Raw genomic sequence first — 7,409 nt, forward strand, 5'->3', positions numbered from 1 at the left:
TATTTACTTTTTAAATTTTAGAATAAAACATGCAAAATAATTATTTGAATAAAAACAAATAATTGTTTAGTTTTTAGAATGAAACATGCAAAATAAGTATTTCATCAATTATGTCCAGAAATCCATTTAATTTTTTTGTTACATATTTACTTTTTTTTTAATTTAATTTTTAGAATAAAATATGCAAAATAATTATTTGAATAAAAATAAATAATTATTTAGTTTTTAGAATGAAACATGGAAAATAATTATTGATTTTATAATAAAAATAATAGATGTCCATGAATCCATTAAAAAAAGTATTTGTTTAATTTAAAAAAACATGCAAAATAATTATTTGAATAAAATAAATAATTATTTAAAAAATACAGAAAAATGTTTTATTCAATAATTACAAATTTTACATAATTATTTGATTCAACAATTTTTAATTGTTTAATTGGATTAGATAACACTTGGCAAAATGTTTAAAACAATTAAAAAGAATTTTTAATAATATTTAAAAATGTTAAAAAAATACAAAATAAAAGGCATTGATATATTTCACATGATAATCTATAATTTGAATGTGAATATAATTGTGGCCTAAAAAATATGAAAACAATTATTATTTGTTTTATTGCATATTTGTATTAGATAATAATTGAAAAAAAATATTTATTTTTTTTACATTTCATAATAATTGAAAATTAGTTTACTAACACATTAGCACTTAAAATTGGATAATTTATATGACAATTGAATTTTTATGTGATTCATGTAAAGTTGTAAACATCATATTGGCATTCAAGTGTTGAATTTTTAAATTATAATAAATTTAAAATTTGATTTTGGAACTTGGAAGATTGGAACTGAATTAAGTACTTTATTAGATAGTATGTTTTTGTTTTTGTTCGTTGATTATAATATATTTTTTCATAAAACCCATTAAAACACGTGATTTTTATGTATAAGTAGCTCATTTAAGTCTTACATTTAGTGATATTGATGTTTATTTATGACTAGTAAGCATGTATGTGCTATGCATATGTCAATTATAGATAATAGTAATGATAATAATAATATATCCAAAATTTTCTATAAACTTTTATGTATTATTTTTGTTTTTATATTTTATATTTTATAGTATTAATTATATGTAGATTGCAAAATCCAAATCTGATAACACAAACACCTCATCCAAATATGTAATAATCAGATTGAGTTGTGAATTTTTAGGTATCATTGACAAGCCTACATACTTGGTAGGAATGCAAACTGATTGGATCAAATTCGAATCAGGGTATATCCAAATTTGATCCAATACTATTAACAATAGATCCAATCACATCTTATAAACATGGATTTGAATATGAATATGAAGTTAGATATTTGGATATGATCATTCCAATTTAATTTAAAAAATAATCAAATATTAAAAGGACATTTAAATATAAAAATTTAAATAAAGAAAAACAAAAAATACAAGTATTAAATACAAAAATGTAATATAAATAATATTTTATAAATAACATACACATATATCAAAATTCGATCTATTTGATCAGATTACATTATCCGACTTGACCTGGCCCAATCCATTTGCACCCCTATTTCTTGGCTAGATTCTTCATTTTGTAATGTTTTATTTTTTTGGTGTATCTTTTTTTTGTTTATTTATCAAAAAAAATGTAAGATTTAATTAGAATGAATTGAATGTGGTGAAAAGTAGTAATTCAATTTACAATTTAAACCTCATAATTAAATATGGACTAAATTAAAAAATGAGTATCTAAGTCAAAAAAAAAATTCAACAATCTTATTCATATTTTTAATAGTAGTGTAAATATAGAATTATAGATGTGTTCAATTTTTACTATAGTTTTTTTTTTGTATTTTTGTGTGTAAAACTAATTCTGATATTTTACACTTACTTTTTGTCTCATATGATAAATATATGATATTATAAATGTGTCTGATTTTTATTTTTTGTAAAATGTATGTATTTTTGTATTTTTATATTATATTAATTTTTATTATTTATTTCTGACGTTAAAGTTTAATACATTTAATCCAAAAGTTGAACTATTTATTATTAATTTTTATATTTCATTTTTAGCCAGTTCTAAACTATGTATTTCATTGTCATTATCAATAAAAATAATTTGATTACATAAATGTGTCTAATTTTTCTACATTTTCTATAATTTTCTTTATTTATTTTTATTTTAAAAATTTTATTATTTAACTATGATTTCATAGTTGATCAATTTGATTCGGATGGTTGAATTGCTTAACCACCACTTGGATAAAGAATGATTTTATTCTTAAGTCAATTTTAAAATATATGGATTTATACTGTTAAAAATATTGACAAAGATCTTATTAGTAGCATTTATTAGTGAAAAATAACTTAATATATATAATTTAATAAGAGAATTTGGGATTTAATACCTTAAGTATAAGACTTAATTTGATGAGATTAAATGGGGTGAAAAATAATAATTGAAGTTACATTTGAACCTTTACAATTAGAGATGAATTAAATACACAAATATGGGCACTTTATTAGCCATTAAAACTAACATTAAAACTATAATAAAATGACTTTTATACCCTTTCTCAAACAAAGAAATAGAAGGTAATTTTAGTCTAAAAAACTTTAAATTAGTTTAAGTTTGAGGCATTAGACAACTTTGACATGTATTCATATTTGCATTCATAAATAGGCAATATTTATAAATATGTACCTGTGAATTAATAACTGTTAATTTAGGGGAAATATTTTTTTTTTCGTTTTCTTAAAGGAAAACATTTCTTTTTTTTTTGGTACTGAGACAAGTACAGTACTCCACCTAGCTAGGCCTTAATTGACTAATCCTAAATCTAAGAAATGAAAGCATTTTTTATGAAAGAAAGAAAAGAAGTGAAGATATCCGCCCAACCCAACCTGATGTGATTGGGTTGGAGGTTCAACAATTTCGGTTGGGTGAGGGTGTATTCACCGAAAAATAGTTAGTTTAGGGATGACCTCAACGTGACCTAACCCAATCCAATTTGCAATATTCCTGGCTCAGAAGATAGAAAAAAAAGAAAGTCCTATGAACACTTAACCCGACCTGACCTAACCCGGCCTAACCTGGCCCAACCTGGCTCAGAAGATAAAAAAAAAGTGTTATATTTTCAAAAATCAACATTTAACCTGACCTAACCCGGCTCAACTTGCATCCCTTGCTGCAAACATGCACAGTAAACACCATTGGTCACTTTTGAGATTGCTTGAGTATAGCGTTTCTTCTAATAGAGGAGGATTTTAAGTTTAACCCCAACTTTAGCCTTCATTGTTCAGTTGATGAAATTAACAATGAAACTCAATTAAGTAAAGTCTTTGGGGTAATTCAAATATTAATTATAAAAAGGGAAAATTTTCAATTAGTGCCCTGCATTTTGGGCCTAGTGTCATATTGATTCCCAAACTTTAAAATGCGATGATTCAGTATCTGAACTTTCAAAACATGACAATCCAGTACCTGTCATTAATTAGCTGTTAACCAGCTGTTAAGTGACATTTGAAAAAGACACAAATGCCCTTTGAATGTTATTTAATTTTCTTTATCAACTATTCAAACATTGACAAAAAATTAAGTCTCAAATCCTTACCTCTTCTATTCAAGAAAGTTGGCGTCACCAGAATGCCCAATCAAACGTGACCCCAACTTTCTTGAATGGAAAAGGCAAGGATTTGAAACTGTTAATTTTTTGTCAGCATTTAAATGGTTGATAAAGAAAATTAAATAACACTTGAAGAAACGCATTTGTATTTTTTTCAAATACCACTTATGACTGGTTAACAGGTAGTTAACGATAGGTATTAGATTGTTACGTTTTAAAAGTTTGAATACTAAATTATGACATTTTAAAGTTTAAGAACCAAATGGCACTAAAATAAAGGGTACTAATCCAGAATTTTCCTGTATTCGATGATGTTGCCTGAATGTTAGAAAGATGCTCATATGGTGCAGAAACTTTTATGATGTCTGCACAAACGTAGTAAACTTTTTACGATGTTTCAAAAATATTTTGTGATGTTTATCAAATGTTACAACCCGTGTTATAAAAATATCAAATTATACATGTTTTACCGACGTTTTCTCTTTTTTTTTTTTTTAAGGCAATTTGCATATTTATCAAATTATACATATTTTATCTTTTATCGACTTTCAAATTATACATGTTTTTATCTTTTATCGACTTTCAGAAAGCAATTTGCATATTTATTTCTCATGGACAAAAATGAAATTTCAAAGCAATCGTATTGAAGTTCTCTGTTAGGACATTTAACAGAAGGCCTATATATTTACTTGAAACATGAACGGAAGTTTTTTTTTTTTATACTGTTTACCCAAAAAAAAGTACAAGATAGGTTTAAGTAATTGGCCTAAAACTGCTGGAATAGAGTGAATTCCAATGGGTTCTACACAGCCAATTTAGTGTTGCTTTCAGGAGATCTCATCTCATCAAATGCCGTTCGTTGGATCTCAAATTTTGACTAATTAAAATAAGAGCTATTACAATTGTTGACAATAGAGTATCAACTATATTGTTAATAGAGATCTGATCAAGCTGAGTTTGTTGTCTGAAATATAGGTGATAGATTATAGGGTTATCATCTTAAACTTCTCTAACCTTTTAACATTCTCTTAAAACTTACCCTAACTTTTCAATACCTCTCCCCTCTATCAGTCGCTTTTATTTGTAAGATATATCTTCCACCATGTCAACGCTAGTGACCATAACAGTAGTCCACATGCTCTATTAATTTTATGCAAAACTAACCATAACCAACCACTCTACCTTATTGATTAATAGTGTTATCAGTGAACTCCTAAAGTTTGATGTTCAATTGATTCTAAATCCGATTATTTTGGATTTGGATGTTAGAACTTGTATTCAATAAATAATTAGATTGGATGCATATTTAATCTTATCTAATCTGATTAAAATTTAAATTCAATGAAATATTATTATATTATATATGTAGTACAATTATATAAATTTTATCATTGACAAATTTAATATTATATATATATATATACATTTTTAAGTTAGAAATGATTAATTTTTTGTATTTAGATCTCAATGTTTGGTAATCAGATCTGGGGGTGAGCAAATGGGTAGGTTCTACTTGGAACCAAATGGAATTGGCCTTGAATCAGCCAGGTATTTTAGAACTGGCCTCAATGGGGGTTCTAGGATTTAGGGTTTACTCTACCCAAAAGAACTGGCCTTGGTTGGCCTAGGTGGAATTGAACTACCTTAAAATAAATATCAAAATACTTTGAGGATGCAAAGGTTTAAATCCAAGCAGTCATGATTACAAAGACCATGGTCTCATTGACTTGACCATTAAGCCACTTAAGTCAATTAATGATTTTTCTTCAATTTAATATTTGAATGTTTATAATAAATAATGGAAAAGCTAATATTACAAAATTTAAATCATAATGATAAATTTTAGACTATATATTAATATATTATGGTAATCTATAGATTAATTTAATCAATAAATGTATTATAAATTTTGAACTATATATTATCATTATTGAAATTCAAGTTTAAATATTTTATGATTGCAATAACAGGTTCCATGGATAGAATGTAGAAGCGACCTTGAAACCAAACTGAACCAACCCATGTTCACCCTTAATTGGATTAGATGCGGATGTAATAGTGTCTAATTTATTTACAGCCCATGTTTTTTTATGGCAAAAATGCACTTGGATTATTTTTTTTTCTCCCCTATTTCATTTTCATTAATTCATCTCACAACCCACCAATGGTTCATTTTCATTCATCTCACAACCCACCAATGGTTCAATTGAAACGTATGAATGTAATTATTGGTTCAAAAGGACAGAATTGAATTGAATATAATTTTGCAAACACCGTTACACCAATTTGATTTTTGGAATCTTTGGAGACATGGGTGACGTGGCTCTTCTATCCACCGTCCAAAGCAGGGAAAAAGTGAACTCGCATTTTTCCTTTTCTGCAGGGTTTCTAACTTTGCTTGCGAGTTCCGAAAAATAAAAAAAATAATAATAAGAAAAGGCTTTGGTTGATGTAGCCAAAGTTTAAGTATATTATTTATTGCCATAATCAATGCTTTATTAGGGATCTTTTCCTTGTATTTTGATATTTTTCTCTTGTTTACAGAAAAGTAGAAAGGTTAAGAATTAGATTTATTAAAACAAGTACTATACAACTAAGCTAAGGATATCTAAATAGAAATATACATAGCCTAACGGAATTTATTAAATGTCCACAGGCATTTCTTTTCATTTGTGCCCATACTATTGCACTACAGTGCATTTGCCTCCATAAATACCTTGGTTGAGGGGGTGTGGCATCCACACTTCTCCATCTCTTCTTCCTCTTCCTTTCTATCAGCTTCTATTTCTGATCTGTTTTCTAGTTTCCTAGCTTCATGGCTGTCCTTGAAAATCATGATCAAGCAATGGCTCTTCCTCATCATCATGATGTTGAGCAGCAGAGGCAGAGCAGCTGCCAGGAGAAGGAGAAGTCATTAGATTACTCCCAAAGAGCACAGTGGCTTCGAGCTGCAGTTCTTGGAGCCAACGATGGGTTGGTGTCCACAGCATCACTGATGATGGGAATAGGAGCTGTGAGACAAGACATCAAGGCCATGATACTTACTGGGTTTGCTGGGTTGGTTGCCGGAGCTTGCAGCATGGCCATAGGCGAGTTTGTTTCAGTTTACTCTCAGCTGGACATAGAGAGAGCTCAGATGAAGAGAGTGAAGGCAACAGGCGATGATCGAGAGAGCAAGGAGGACGGTGAGACCGAGCGCTTGCCGAGCCCGATCCAGGCGGCAGCAGCATCGGCGCTTGCATTTTCAGTTGGAGCAGTGGTGCCGCTACTAGCAGCATCGTTTATCAAGCAGCATAAGGTGAGGCTGGGGGTGGTGGCTGCAGTTGCTAGCTTGGCATTATTGGTGTTTGGTGGGGTAGGGGCTAGGTTGGGGAGGGCACCAATGGTGAGGTCTTGCTTGAGAGTATTAGTTGGTGGGTGGCTGGCTATGGCAATAACCTTTGGATTAACCAAGTTAATTGGATCTAGTGGCCTCTAAGAGAGGCTATCAGTTAATTGATTTCCTTTCATACATAAGAGGAAGGAGGAGGTAGTTGCTGATAATGAATAACATGGAGGGAGCTAGTGTGGGTCATGCCTTTTCTTTCTTAATTTCCTTCTTGTTTCTAGATCTATATATATATATAGAGAGAGAGAGAGAGCAGCCTTACTTTGGTTGTTTATATATTTCAATTTAATGTGTAAGTGAAGCTTCAAAGCTTTGTAAATCTCCCCCTCAAAATCCAATATGATGAAATCTAAGCTCACTGAAATTTTAA

At 29.1% G+C, this 7,409-nt stretch overlaps 1 pseudogene; it reads left to right on the forward strand.

The window, feature by feature from the left end:
* The first annotated feature begins 6,345 nt into the window (after positions 1–6,345).
* LOC104586255 (vacuolar iron transporter homolog 4 pseudogene) lies at positions 6,346–7,409 on the forward strand (annotated as a pseudogene).

Source organism: Nelumbo nucifera, chromosome 1 (genome assembly GCF_055504915.1).
Source record: "Nelumbo nucifera cultivar China Antique chromosome 1, China Antique-T2T, whole genome shotgun sequence".
Classification (NCBI taxonomy): Eukaryota; Viridiplantae; Streptophyta; class Magnoliopsida; order Proteales; family Nelumbonaceae; genus Nelumbo; species Nelumbo nucifera.